This window comes from Neophocaena asiaeorientalis, unplaced genomic scaffold (genome assembly GCF_003031525.2).
Source record: "Neophocaena asiaeorientalis asiaeorientalis breed wild unplaced genomic scaffold, Neophocaena_asiaeorientalis_V1.1 scaffold487, whole genome shotgun sequence".
Lineage (NCBI taxonomy): Eukaryota > Metazoa > Chordata > Mammalia > Artiodactyla > Phocoenidae > Neophocaena > Neophocaena asiaeorientalis.
The window spans coordinates 1131927-1147878 of NW_020173398.1; the positions used below are offsets into that span (position 1 = coordinate 1131927).

The 15952-nt window shown below is 37.1% G+C and overlaps 1 protein-coding gene and 1 pseudogene across 2 annotated transcripts in view; both read left to right on the forward strand.

Annotated features, from left to right (window-relative positions):
* AMN1 (antagonist of mitotic exit network 1 homolog) overlaps positions 1 to 15952 on the forward strand; it is a 64275-nt gene that overhangs the window by 358 nt on the left and 47965 nt on the right. The gene's annotated exons all lie outside the window — the stretch shown is intronic.
* Positions 12803 to 13210, forward strand: LOC112401060 (40S ribosomal protein S15a pseudogene; annotated as a pseudogene).

The following is a 15952-nucleotide window of genomic DNA, read 5'->3' on the forward strand; positions in this document are numbered from 1 at the left end:
CGCCGCCCCGCGCGGCTTCCCTTCCCCGCCCCCTTCTTGCCTCCCACCGAGGAGGCCCCGCGGGTGTTTCTAGACCTGGGTCGCTGATTTTGTCTTCTCCTCGCTGAGGACCGTCGTACCAGGGGGCTGCCCAGCAGGCTTGCCCCTCTGGCCCCCGATAGATGTCCTATCAGTCAGCCTTGACAGCTCCACGCCCGGGCGGTTCCTGGCAGCGGCCTGTCTCTGACGGGAGCTGAAGGCCTTGGTAAAACAAAACAAAACAAAAAACAAAACACTGGATGGGGCTCTCAAAAGCCTTTAGCAAAGTTACACCCAGTTACTGTAACAGGGATAAATATTGATTCTTTGACACAGCGCTCAAATCCTTGGTTGTGCTTGCTGGGTTCAGCTCCCGGTTTTGCTATTATTCTCCAGTTGTGTGACTATAGGAGAGTAATTTCACCTCTCTGGGCCCTAGTTCTTGAGCTACAAAATTAGTATAATAACAGTACCTATCTCGTGGCGTTGTAGTGAGCAATAAACTTAACATATTTAAATCCTTAGAAGGCTACCTAGTATTAAAAGGATTAACCTCCTTATTACTTAACAGCTAGATTAACACCTAGTATTAAAAGGATTAACCTCCTAATTAAAAGGATTAATTAATTAAAATAAATTTTTTTACTTGATATGAATATTTTATTGAGGGAGAAACCAGAAGCACAGAGGCATGTAATTACAGGATGGCTTATAAAGTGAGCGCGAGGAAGTTGTTTAACCTTTACAATGGTTATTACGTTGGGAGTTTACAGACAGCAGGGGATTGGTTAAAAGTGATTATCTTACGCTATTTTAAGAAGACAATTTACGTTGATTATTAGAGGCATATACAAGGAATAACCTGTTAAGTGTCACATGTTCATGATATAAACTAGATTTGGTTTCTCTTATGTGGTCTAACTGCCTTGGTCAGCTTGGGGGATTTTCAAGCCTGGTCTCCATTTATTTTATTTGAAAAGTCTCCGACTTTTGGTCTTTCTCTCGACAAGCTGAGAGTGTGAACCAATATGGTGTTACTCTCACTACCCCTTTGATGTAGTCCTTGGCATGGATGGTCATGTAGTTGCTGTTACCTGCAGTTACATAGTCACCCTGAATACGGTCAGTGGGATCATTGAGTTCTTCCAGTTGTCTAATCCTGATGGATAACATATGATGTGTGAGTAGTCGCTGAAAGACATTTAAACTCTTGAGAGGATACAAGGCACTAGGGAGGTTAATATAATGACTATGAGGGGAATAGTAGTCAAGGATTGAAAGATTCTCCAGAGCAGAGAGTCCCAGGAGCCATGATTTAACCAACTAAATAATCAAGGGAAGAAGCGTTGCCTATTTGATTAAAGACTGGCATCTGATCTTTAAGATCTTTTTGATATATTAACATAGAAACAACATTTTTTTTTACCAGTTACAGTACATGCACTTCTGTCTTGGGTGGTTAGGGTGTCTAAGGCTATGCAGTTGTCTAAAATAACTCTGGCTAAAGAATTTACAAATTCTTGCTGTAACTGTAGAGATTTTGCAGAGGATAAGGTCTCTCCCAATGAAGTTTAAGTGCAGTCTTTTGTTGGTGTCTTTTCCAATAAATGGAATCTCTGGGTTCTAATATATGGGGCACATTGTCTTCTTTGGAAGCAGATCACAGAAAGCTTTATGGACCTGTGGAAATAAGCCTTTCAATATTGCATTAGTGCCTTATAGTACTGAACTATGTCATGATTACTTAGAATGGGATAAACATGAGGATGTCCTATTTTAGGAGGCGGTGCTATAGGTAAGCTTCCATCTAAGTAGGCTTCTATATGGTGTGAGCAATCAAGTATTCAATAAGAAGCATTTCTATGGAAACAAAAAAAGACAGAGATTAAAGATTAGTTGGAACAAATTATAAATGTAGTTGTTGAGTCTAGAGAGGAGCAGCCCGTCGAGAAAATTTTTGGAATTGAGCTCGGATTTTTAGATGAAGGTGGAATGAAGGTGGCAGTTTCAAACTGATAGATTTTCCTGGTTTGCAGTTTGAATGTCTTTGATGATGTCATCAGGTGTTCTGCTGAGCTCTGAGTGGCCTACATAGAAGTAGGTATGAAGGTTGTCTTGTCTATACATGATCAACAGATCATGGGGTAATCACTTCTCTGAATTCTATATCAAGACTGTGTGACTTCTCTGAAGTCTATATCAAGACTGATAGTTTTAGCTTGTAGGGTTTGAGGAAAAGGACAGTTTTAGTTTTTATTTCAAGTCAGAAGGGTAGGAGAAAATTGAAAATATTAGTTTGGAGAGTCATAGCCAGATATTGGAGAAAACTAGAAGAGTTCAGGACCCAGTCCAGTTTACAGTTAGATACAAAACCTCAAAGACAATAAACAGGACTCGAATTTGATTATGAATATACCAAAGTTTTCTGTTTAAACATAATTTTTCTCTCTGTAGTCACCTCATTTTTACCAAAGATAATCATAAATAATTTGTTTGTAAAATAAGCCTAGTCTTTTTAAACTTGGCTTGTTATTTACATAAGTGCAGCAGGAACAGTGATTTTATGCACATTCTCAAATATGATACTCCAGTCAAAGCTTTGGTAATATACAAGGGGCTTTATTGGCTCCAGAAAGTCAACTTTAGATCCTTAAAACTGTCTTAATAAGTAAACTCAGGTTAGATCTTTAAAAGCCTCTTTATGCTAAGAAGGCAAGCCAAGGACTTGTCCAGTTGTGTCCTGTTACAAAGAGAACAGATTCTTATTGAATTTACGCAAACATCTATATTGCCATGAAAATAAGAATACTTAGTAAGGGTTGTTGTTTTTTTTTTTTTAATTTGTTTGTTTTAATTCTGAAGGGATCAGGTAAGGAGAAAAAGTAAATGTTTCATTTTTGCTTTTAAAAGTATACTTTACCAAATTGTTTTAAGTTTAGATAGCTTAGAAGGAGAGGAAAAAAGGGTTCTTTAAATCCGGAAAACAAGCATTGAAGAACTGACAGTGTTTCAAACAAAGTCATAAAAGTTATAATTATTTTCATCAGTTCATTTGGTCCCATGTAATTAATCCTTGTTTTGCTTGATCTTGGGTTAGCAGTTTTATGAATTAAGCAGTTTCTCCATTAGAGTTCTAGAAATTCTTACTCAGTTTAGTGGTATGAGCTTAAAGTTATTAGAAACCTGTATTCCAGAGTACTTGTCAGGGTCCTTTCCATGAATCTCCATAAAGACAAAGCATTTTGGCCTGTAGTTGATTGTAAATGCTTTACTGTGAAGCAAAACTTAGTTACCTATTCAGCCAAAGTGACAACTAAAAGATTTCAAAAGCAAATACAGAAAGTTACATAGTTGTAAAAGACAAAACAAAACCAAAAAAACCTTACCTCTTGTAATGTTGTAAAGATTCAGTTTTCCTAAGTAGTTAGGTAACATGAAGCACAGGAAATTGTTTTGCTAAGACACAGAATCTTTAGTTCCTAGACAGTTTACACAAAAGGTAAAGAAAAACCTTTTATAATACAGTAAGTCTCCTACGTACAAACAAGTTCTGTTCCGAGAATGCGTTTGTAAGTCCAATTTGTTCATAAGTCCAACAAAGTTAGCCTAGGTACCCAACTAACACAATCGGCTGTATACTGCTGCTTTTACGCTTACTTCTGGACATCCTGGGCTTGAAATAAAGATACTGTACTACTGTACTCTATACAGTACTGTACAGTGAAGTACGCAAAAACACAACCCTTGTAGAGGATGCACACGTGACTATGTATGCCAGACACGTGAACTAACTTATGTGATTGGACATGCGAATGCACGTTCGCATCTTTGAAAGTTCGCAACTTGAGGGTTCATATGTAGGGGACTTACTCTATCTTATTAAGAGCAGACCAATAATTTAAACTTTGTGCTTTTAACACAGAGGGTAAAAACGTTCTAGTTTGTTTCAGTTTATTATTGAGCTCATTTTTTAAAACCCTTATAAATAATTTTAGCTAACTTTGACCTTCCAACATAAAATTTCTAAACAAGCACTTTCTATATCCATTTAGAGTTTGTGTTATTCCTTTTCTCTTTCTCATTCTGGAATGAACAGTAATTTTACTTTACAAAATTACTGTACAAAATTACTTTCTTTTTTCCATAACAAAAATACAACATATATTCTTTGTATGCTCTTCTTCTAAAAATACATCCCATTTTCCTCTCATACTTTGTATACAAAGTTGTTTTCTTTCTTTCTTGTTTCTAGTATTTTTTTATATATTGATTATAAATTTTAACCTTTATTAACATTTATTTTCCAGTGAAAACTAGGAAGCATGCAGTTGAGAACTGTCATAATAGCAGCATCCTATAGTAGATTAGCAAATTCATGAATACATAATTTAAAAAATTATATTTTTTAGAGACGTTTTCTCACAGTACAATTTTTTCTTACAGTTTTGTGGAGCTATAATTGACATACAGCACTGTGTAAGTCTGAAATATACAGCATAATGACTTACATACACAATAAGTTTAGTGAACATCTATTGTTTTATACAGATACAAAATTAAAGAAATAGAAAAAAGGGTTTTTTTCTTATGATAACTCTTAGAAATTATTCTCATAACAGCTTTCATGTGTAACATACAGCAGGGTTAATTATATTTATCATGTTGTGCATTATATCCCTAGTACTTATTTATCTTATAACTGGAAGTTTGTAGCTTTTGACTGCCTTCATCCAATTCCCCCTGCCTCTGGTAACCACAAATCTGATCTCTTTTTCTATGAATTTGTTTGCTGTTTGTTTTTGAAGTATAATTAATCTACAACACTATGTTAGTTACTGTTACACAACATAGTGATTCAGTATTTCTATACATTTCAAAATGATAACCATGATAAATCTAGTTACAGTGTCACCATACAAAGATATTATATAGTTGTTGACTATATTCGCCACACTGTACATTTCATACCCATGACTCATTTATTTTGCTGCTGGAAGTTTTGTACCTCTTAATCTTCCTCACCTATTTTTTTTCTGCCCCCCATCCCCTCCCCTCTGGCAACCAGCTCTTTGTTCTCTGTATCTATAACTATTTCTGTTTTGTTTGTTCAGTTTTGTTTTTTAGATTCCACATATAAGTGAAATCATACAGTATTTGTCTTTCTCTGTCTGACTTACTTCACTTAGGATAATGCCCTGTAGGTCCATCCATATTGTTGCAAATGGCTAGATTTCTTTCTTTTTAATGGCTGAGTAATATTCCATTTTAAAATATATATCACATCTTCTTTATCCATTCATCTGTTGATGGGTGCTTAGGTCGCGTCCATATCTTGGCTATTGTAAGTAATGCTGCAGTAAACATAGGGGTGCATATATCTTTTTGAATTAGTGTTTTTGTTTTCTGTGGATAATTACCCAGCAGTGGAATTGCTGGATCATATGGTAGTTCTATTTTTAATTTCTTAAGGAATCTCCATACTGTTTTGCATAGTGGCTGCACCAATTTACATTCTCACCAACAGTGCACAAGGGTTCCCTTTTCTCCACGTCCTTGTCTACACTTGTTATTTGTTGGTTTTTGATAATAGCCATTCTGACAGGTGTGAAGTGATATCTCTGTGCTTTTGATTTGCATTTCCCTGATGATTAGCGATATTGAACATCTTTTTATGTACCTGTTGGCTGTCTGTGTGTCTTCTTTGAAAAAATATCTATTCAGTTCCACTGCTCATTGTTTAATCGAGTTGTTTGTTTTTTTTAATGTTGAATTGTATGAGTTCTTTGTATATTTTGGATATTAACCCCTTTTCAGATATATCATTTGCAAATATCTTCTCCTGTTCAGTAGGGTGCCTTTTCATTGTGTTGATAGTTACTTTTGCTTTGCAAAAGCTTTATGGTTTGATGTAGTACCATTTATTTATTTTTGTTCTTGTTTTCCTTGCCTGAGGAGACATATCCAAAAGAAAAAATTGCTAAAACTAGTGTCAAGCTGTCTGTGTGTCTTCTTTGAAAAAATATCTATTCAGTTCCACTGCTCATTGTTTAATCGAGTTGTTTGTTTTTTTTAATGTTGAATTGTATGAGTTCTTTGTATATTTTGGATACCACATATCAGATATACTGTTTGCAAATATCTTTATATTCAGTAGATGGCCTTTTTGTTTTGTTGATTGTTTCCTTTGCTGTGCAAAAGCTTTTTAGTTTGATGTATATAGTCCTACTTGTTTATTTTTGCTTTTGTTTTCCTTGCCTGAGGAGACGTACCCTCAAATATTGCTAAGACCAATGTCAGAGAGCATACTGCCTATGTTTTCTTCCAGGAATTTTATGGTTTCAGGTCTTACGTTCAAGTCGCTAATCCATTTTTTGTTGTTGTTGCGTTGGGTCTTCGTTGCTGGGCGCGGGCTTTCTCTAATTGCGGTGAGTGGGGGCTACTCTTCATTGTGGCGCCACGAGCTTCTCATTGCAGTGGCTTCTCTTGTTGCAGAGCACAGGCTCTAGGCGGACAGGCTTCAGTAGTTGTGGCTCGTGGGCTCTAGAGCACAGGCTCAGTAGTTGTGGTGCACAGGCTTAGTTGCTTCACAGCATGTGGGATCTTCCTGGACCAAGGCTCGAACCTGTGTCCCCTGCACTGGCAGGCAGATTCTTAACCACTGTGCTACCAGGGAAGCCCCTCTAATCCATTTTGAGTTGATTTTTATATATGGTGAGAGGAAATGTTCTAATTTCATTCCTTTACATGTAGCTTCCAGTTTTCCCAGGAACACTTACTGGAGAGACTGTCTTTTCCCCATTGTATATTCTTGCCTCCTTTGTCATAGATTAATTGACCAGAAATGTATATTTCTTGGCTCTCTATTCTGTTACATTAATCTATGCTTCTGTTTCTCTGCCAGTATCATACTCTTCTGATTTCTGTAGCTTTGTAGTATAGTTTGAAATCAGGAAGCATGATACCTCCATCTGTGACCTTCTTACTCAAGATTATTTTGGATATTGGAGGGTCTTTTGTGTTTCCATACAAAATTTAAGATTATTTTTTCTAGTTCTGTGAAGAATGCCATTGGTATTTTGATAGGGATTGCACTGAATCTGTAGATTGCCTTGAGTAGTATGGTCATTTTAACATTTTTAATTCTTGTCAATTCATGAACACAGTGTATCTTTCCATCTATTTGTGTCGTCTCCAATTTCTTTCATCAGTGCCTTATAGTTTTCTGAGTACGGATCTTTTACCCTCTTAGTTATATTTATTCCTAGGTATTTTATTCTTTTTGATGCAGTTGTAAATGGGATTGTTTTCTTAATTTCTCTGTCTGATAGTTCATTGTTAGTATACAGAAATGCAACAGATTTCTGTATATTTATTTGTATCTTGCAACCTTACTGAATTCATTGATGAATTATGGTAGGATTTTGGACAGTTGTCTTTTGGATTTTCTATGTATAGTATCATGTCATCTACAAACAGTGATGGTTTTATTTCTTCCTTTCTGATTTGGATTCCTTTTATTTCTTTTTCTTGTCTCATTGCTGTGGCTAGGACTTCCAATACTATGTTGAATAGAAGTGGTAAGAGTGAGCATCCTTGTTTTGTTTCTTATCTTAGAGGAGATGCCTTCAGCTTTTCACTCTTATGATGTTAGATGTGGGCTTGTCATATATGGCCTTTATTATGTTGAGGTATATTTCCTCTGTACCCACTTTGTTGAGAGTTTTTTATCATAAATCGTTGTTGGATTTTGTCAAAAGCTTTTTCTGCATCTATTGAGATGATATGGTTTTCTTCTTCAATTTGTTAATGTGACGTATCACATTAATTGCTTTGTGGATATTGAAACATTCAAGGATGAGATTGGTTCAGTCCCATCCCTGGGTTAAATCTGCATTGATCATAGTGTATGACCCTTTTCATGTATTGCTGAATTCAGCTTGCTAATTTTTTTTTTTTTTTTTGCGGTACGCAGGCCTCTCACTGTTGTGGCCTCTCCCATTGTGGAGCACAGGCTCCGGACACGCAGGCTCAGCGGCCATGGCTCACGGGCCCAGCTGCTCCGCGGCATGTGGGATCCTCCTGGACCGGGGCATGAACCCATGTCCCCTGCATCAGCAGGCGGACTCTCAACCACTGTGCGACCAGGGAAGCCCAGCTTGCTAGTATTTTGTTGAGGATTTTTGTGTTTATGTTCATCAGTGATATTGGCCTGTAATTTTCTTTTTTTGTGATATCTTTGTCTGGTTTGAGTATCAGAGTGATGCTGGCCTCACAGAATGAGTTTGGAAGCATTCCTCATTCTGCAATTTTTTGGGATAATTTGAGAAGGACAGGTGCTAACTTTTTTCTAAATGTTTGGTAGAATTCACCTGTAAAGCCATCTGGTCCTGAACTTTTGGGAGGTTTTTAAGTTACTGATTCAACTTCATTCACATTCATAATTGACCTGTTCATATTTTTGATAGTACAGTTTTTTAATCTGGGAAAAGATATGTTTATTATAACCCCAAGTAGCTTTTATCTGTAAAAATTAACAAGCCAAAAACTTAGGATAAATTTATGTTTAGCAATTAATGTTTCAGTATATTATCTTATTTGGAAATGATCTAGATAGGATATAATAGATAATGAATATCCATCATTTAAGTTAACTTAGTATAAACTTTTATCTTACATCTATTTATTTTACTTGTTTTTAGTAAATATGCTTGGATTAAACAGCTAATCATCATCTTATATTGTTTTTCTTGCTGCCAAATTTTATAATATAAAGATAGCATGAGCTTATTTTACTAGTAAACCTGGGTAGAAATGTTTGTATATTTGCATTATATTTAATGTTGACAACCCTATTTTATTAAACCAACACATTTAAAGTAGCTTTTATTTACCAAATATCATTCCAGATCACACCAACTTGAAAAGCATTTGGATTAGTTTCTATATTTCTGAGAATTTTAAGAGCACTTAATTTATATAAGTGCTTATTTTCCTTTAAGCAGATTAAATAGAGCTCTTTAAAAAATATCACAGACCATACATGAACTCGTATATACATAAATATATAGACAGACACAGAGATTGTATAACTTTCATTTTTAAATTTTAACCATGTGTCAGGTACAGTAATATAAAACTCAAAAGAATAGCTGGATCCAAATTATTTCTGGCAGATGTAATAAATTAAGGTTACCTGCTGATGGCTAGAGCTTTTTACCAAAATTTTTTTGGTAAATTTTTTTCTGTGTGCTGTAAGGATTCTTTTAGAGAAGCTGTTTTTGGAGTCATTTTGTCTTTTAGAAGGTTTTGCCTACCATCATCTCTGAGAAATTTGGAATATTCTCTTTTTAAGGGTGTCCCTAAGGTGGACTATCTTATCTAAATTAAAGGTTCCCCAAAGTGGCCACTGCAATTCCAGTCATCCTTCATAAAGTTCACCCATTTTTCCAAAAGGCACAAGATCCTGGTCTGTGATTTGGACCAGGTAGAACCCATCTTCACCTTAGATTCTCCAGGACATCTTAACTCTGAGGGGTCCTGTTTTTGAACAGCTGTTCTGAAACACAGGGAATTACACTCCCGCCCCTTTTTGAACAGAATAGGGTGACTTATCAAAAAGTTTCGACAATAGTTGCTCGGTAAAATTGGAGAGCTCAACACGAAAGGCAGTGAAGCTTGGATTCAAGAGAGGTGTACTGTGAAACTTCTTGGTCAGTGAGAAAACAGTGAGCATAATGGGCTCCATGAGTACTGGCACTTGTTTACTCACCAGCCTCTTGACTAATCAGGGATCTTCTGTAGGTCCCACTTCTGACACCAAAAACTGTCAAAAGAAAGTTCAGAGAGTTTTTTTGATACGAATATTTTATTAAGTGAGAAATAAGCTATCTGTGAACAGAGAGACTTCAAACTGAAAGTGGTTAGAAGCTCAGAGGCATGTAGTTACAGGATGGTTTTTAAAGCGAGAATGAGGAAGTTGTTTAACATTTACGATGATTGGTTGTTACAGTGGGAGTTTACAGATGACAGGAGACTGGTTAAAAGTGTTTATCTTATACTATTTCAGAAGATGATTTAAGTTCTGCTTATTGTTATCAGAGGCATATACAAGAAATAATGTTACCTTTTGCTTAAGTTCATGAAATAAGCTATCAATAGATTAAGTTTAACTTATGCAGCCTAACTGGTTTTGTTTGCTTGGAGGATTTTCAAGCTTGGTCTCCATTTTATTTTACTTTAACACTAGCAAATAATAAACACTACTAAACGTTAGTTATTGTTATTATTAGTTATTTCACACCAGAAATTGTGCTGAAAATTGCAGTTATAATGGTAATTGCTTCTCTCCAGGAGCTTTCAGTCCATTATTATTCCCATGTAAAAAAGTTAAGGCTAAGGAGAACAATCACTATAATCTACTGAATGCCTTCTAAAACAGTAGGATTTGACATTTGCGTTATATCTCATAAACTTCTGGCCCTCGATCCACAGTCAGTTTTCATAAAAGGGAAATCTGTTGATTCTCCTTTGTTGATTCTCAGACTTGTGTAGAGTCCTGAGAAAAGTATCTTTACTTTAGTTCTTGGTGAAACTTTTACACCTCATCCAAACAGAATATCCTTTCTGTTAGTAAAGACAGAGTAAGTTAAGGGAGCAAGTTAGGAAAACAGACTACATGGGTTCTGTACATACACCTAACATTTACTAGTTATACAATCTTGAGCAAATGTTTCAACTTATCTGGGATTCAGTTTTCTCCTCTGTAAATGGAAGATGATGATATTATTACCGACCTTACTGAACTGCTGTGCAGATTAAAAGCCAGTACATGTAAACTCCATAAAACAGTGCTTGGCACATAGTAAGTATTCATTTACGTTAGTTATTAATGTTATATCATTCCTACCATGGAAAGCACCGTAACAAGGAATATGTTACCTAAGACCTGACCTTTTTTCCTAAGGCCTAGCTTAATTCCTACTCTTAGTTCCAATCTCTATTCTAAGGCTCCGTGAGGGTTCCATGCAAATGATCCTATGAACTCCTGGGGCCAGAATCAAGTCTTTTGTCTCTTTGTACCCACAGTTCCTTATTTTTAGGAGTTGCTATTCAGTTAAGCATGTATATAAAGAGGACATGTGGCATATGAAGCACTATGCTGATGATTGTTGGAAATAACTAGCATAAAAGAGGTATAGTTTTATGGGACTAGCACAAGACAAGTATATGAATAAATATAATCTAGGTATAATAATACCACAAAAGCTGGATTTACAAATGGGAGGAAATGCGTTCAAGAGGGAGCACAGGAATTTCCCTGGTGGCACAGTGGTTGAGAATCCGCCTGCCAATGCAGGGGACACGAGTTCGATCCCTGGTCCGGGAAGATCTCATATGCTGTGGAGCAACTAAGCCTCTGCGCCACAACTACTGAGCCTGTGCTCTAGAGCCCACAAGCCACAACTACTGAGCCTGCATGCCACGACTACTGAAGCCTATGCACCTAGAGCCCGTGCTCTGCAACAAGAGAAGCCACCGCAATGAGAAGCCCGCGCACCGCAACGAAGAGTAGCCCCTGCTCGCCACAACTGGAGAAAGCCCACATGCAGCAACGAAGACCCAATGCAGCCAAAAATAAATAAATAAATAAACAAATTAAAAAAAAAGAGGAGTATAATAATAAGAGCAAAGGCTTGTTGAACAGGAAAGTTAGAAATATATGAGAAGACCAGAAAATAGTATTTCTATTTGGCTGGAGAATACAATATGGATAGTGTAATAGTAAGACATAAAGCCAGATAATTAGGATCAGAACCTTGGCCACCAAAATGAAATAAGAGTGTTTAATTCTGTAACATGGGAAGCTGTCAAAGGTTTTGGAACTGCTGGGAGCAGAGGGAGAGTTGAATTAGGGGGCAGTTAAGAATAAGAAGACAGGAAACTGTTTTAAAATTTTGGAAAAGAGTAAGGAGAGTCCAAACTAGGAGACATATGTGAAGATGTTCTTGCAGAATTCATTCTGGTAAAAGAGAATTGGAATGTCCATCACTGGGAGAGGTGCCATGGAATGTTATGCAGCTATTAGAAAAGTAAAGAGTAAATGTGTGTATATTCACATGGATGGAACTTGAAAACATAGTGCTTAGTGAAAAAAGAGGAAACAAGAATATATTAAGAAAAATTATCCAAAAATTGGAATTAAAGCAAAAAGATGACCATGTGACCTTCATTGTCATACTAAAGTGTTCTCTCCCATGTAAAGGTCCACATTTAGGATAATATTTTCTAACTTTTTTGGGGATGAGATATGGTCAGCCTGGCAGTTGTTCAGCAAGCTGTTTCCGGGTTACCTTGGGTTTCTGTTACTTTGGTAACAAGCTTGGTTCAGAATAGCAGTCAACTGTTTTACTAAGTGCACTGTTAAGTCCACAGGAATGGGACTTCTCCGTGACTGAAAACTGCTTGGTTTACATCCTTGCATAAGTTGTTAACCTCTTCACTGGACCAGCACTTTGAATAGCACTGCCTTGGAGAATCCTTTGGATCTGTGATATGGTGAACAATTTTGAATAAGGGGAGCAAGGAAAGGCAAAAATTAAAAATTACTGTAAAGTTTTTAGCTTCATTGGCCAGGAGGATGGTGATATCGTTAGATAATTGTGGAGGAGTAAGTATCTTTTCAGGAAGATTAATCAGAACATCCAGTTGAAATAGACAGTTAGGAGTATAATTTAAAACATTTTTAATTCAGCTTTTCTTTCCGCCATCTTTCCATGCCACCATAATGGTACACATGAATGCCCTGGCTGATGCTCTCAAGAGTATCAACAATGCCGAAAAGAGAGGCAAACGCCAGTTTCTTATTAGGCCATGCTCCAAAGTCATCGTCAGGTTTCTCACTGTGATGATGAAGCATGGTTATGTTGGCGAATTTGAAATCATCGATGATCACAGGGCTGGGAAGATTGTTGTGAACCTCACAGGCAGGATAAATAAGTGTGGAGTGATCAGCCCCAGGTTTGATGTGCAACTCAAAGATCTAGAAAAATGGCAGAATAACCTGCTCCCGTCCTGTCAGTTTGGTTTCATTGTACTGACAACCTCAGCTGGCATCATGGACCATGAAGAAGCAAGAAGAAAACACACAGGAGGGAAAATCCTTGGATTCTTCTTCTATGGATTCTTTTTCTAGGGATGTAATACATACATGCAAATAAAATGCCTCAGAGGACAAAAACAAACAAACAAACAAAACATTTTAAATTCAATTTATTTAAACTAATAAAACCTGAACAATTAACCCATTTCTCCCACCTCCCACCTCAGAGAACCACCAATCTGTTTTCTGTAGCTATGAACTTTTGTTTGGGGTTTTTTCGTTTTTGTTCTTAGACTTCACATATAAGAGAAGTCATATGGTATCTGTCTTTCTCTGTCTGACTTATTTCACTTAGCATAATGCTCTCTAGGTCCATCCATGTTGTTGCAAATGGCAAGATTTCATTCTTTTTTATGGCTGAATAATATTCCACAGTATATATACCACATCTTCTTTATACATTCATCCATTGATGGACACTTAGGTTATTTCCATATTTTGGCTACTGTAAATCACGTTGCAGTGAACATGGGAGTGCAGATACCTTTCCAAATTAGTGTTTTCATATTCTTTGGATAAATACCCAAAAGTGGAATTGCTGGATCATATGGTAGTTCTATTTTTAATTTTCTGAGGAACCTTTATACTGTTTTCCATAGCACCTACACCTATTGACATTCCCACCAACAATGCAGAAGGATTCCCATTTCTCCACATCCTTGCCAGCACTTGTTATTTGTTTCTTTTTGATAATAGCCATTCTGACAGGTGTGAGGTGACATCTGATTGTGATTTTGATTTGCATTTTTCTGATGATTAGTGATATTGAGCATCTTTTCATGTATTGGTCATCTGTGTGTCTTCCTTGGAAAAATATAATTTTTAATTTGAAAGAGATATCAAGGAGCCATGGCCGCTGAGCCTGTGCGTCCGGAGCCTGTGCTCCTTAACGGGAGAGGCCACAGCAGTGAGAGGCCCGCGTACCGCAAAAAAAAAAAAAAAAAAGAGGGAGAGGGGAGAAAAAGGTGTTATCATGGAAAGAAGAAAACATTTAAAATATAGCTGAAATCTGTATAAAGGAAAATATAAGAGGGGTGATTGTGGAATTTGATTTTTCTCTTCTTCAAGCTAAAATGTTTTTAGCTTGGTCTTGTTTCACGAATGCTGGTAGAAGACTAAAGGCTTGGGTCTTGGGTCAGAGACCCTAAGGACTTTATTATTCATTGCACAACAAGCAGCATGAGCATTAGCATGTTTATGTCACTTCCCCTTGACCTCCAAGACACACGCCAGCAACACAGAAGGCCAAGCTGGATACCTACACAAAGGGCAGGTTGTGTTACAGGAGACAGACTCTGAATTTGGGGACTCTGCATTTTATAGCAAGCAGTAAGCAACCTCTTTGTTCTGGAGGGAGACATTATCTCACAGTGTTGCTCATTGTAAACACAACCCTGAGAGTGGCCCAGATAGAGTGTCAGGGCTTTATAATCTTGTCATTCCCAGCAAGAAAGGTAAGGCCATGAAAAACCTGTAGAGAACTGCCTTTCCCAACATTTCACCTTTTGGTCCTACCACCTTGGCTTCTGACAAATTATCACATGAGTATGACGCTTCTTCATCACACTGATTCATTTAAACAGCAGAGGCTAGGACCAAATATATTCAATTTGTGTCATACAGCAATCAACTAAAGCTATTAATATCGCTCCCAAAAGGAGGATGAGGCCAACTGGCAATATTGACTTCAGCTATGACTCCAGAGTCCCAGAGTCAGGCAACTGTGACTAAATCCCAGGGGAGACCAGTAGGTCTTATTTCAGAAATCCAAGATGTAGTGTAAGCCCAGGATATTCTCCATTATGGCCTGCACAAGGAAATTTAAGTTTACCTGTTAATCTTTGGTGCTGTTATCTGTAATTACAGGGACATATATAATAGATGGGCCAAGAAAGAAACCCAACTGAGAGATATTCCGTGGCCTATTCTCTATAGACAAGCATATAAAACCAAGAGACACAGGTCACTCTAGTTTGGATTTATTGTTAAACTTGATTTGGATCACCATGACATTGTTTTGCATATATCACATGGGAAAGTGTCACTGAGTAGTTGCAGCCTTGATTGTTAACACATAGCTCAAGATCACTTGGACATCAAGGAAAACATGCATTTGTATTTGTCATATTGAAACAAGTTGTGCTGGTCCATGTTTTTATACCCTTATGAAGAGAGGCTAGGCAAAGCAGAATAGTTCAAGGCCTTCCATATTTCCATGAATTATTCACTTATCATAGCACAAAGACCATGATGAGAAATCCAGCAGTAGGTCAGATTGTCAGCTGCAGCGGCTGCTTGCCTCAGGTGGACCATGTAATTGTTTTGCCAAGGTGCAATGCTGGATCTAGAGGTGGAAGGGAGCATTAATTCCTCCCCTTCCTTAAGTACTTACTTCCCAGGGTCTAAAGTGTTCCCTCCCCAGGTTCTGGAGTTATTGCCATCCCTTATGATCATAAAATTGGTGTGCCCCATACCAGTGCAAATGATTTCACTTTTTTCCGATCATCTGCTACTCACAGTGGTCAAGTGCAGGAAGGACAAGGGGATTTTTATTTTTGTTATTTTTTTAATTTATTTTTTTGTTACTTTAAAAAAATATCTTTATTGGAGTATAATTGCTTTACAATGTTGTGTTAGTTTCTGCTGTATAACAAAGTGAAAGAGCTATATGTATACATATATCCCCATACCCCTCCCTCTTGCGTCTCCCTCCCACCCCTCTACGTGGTCACAAAGCACTGAGCTGATCTCCCCCCGTGCAATGAAGCTGCTTCC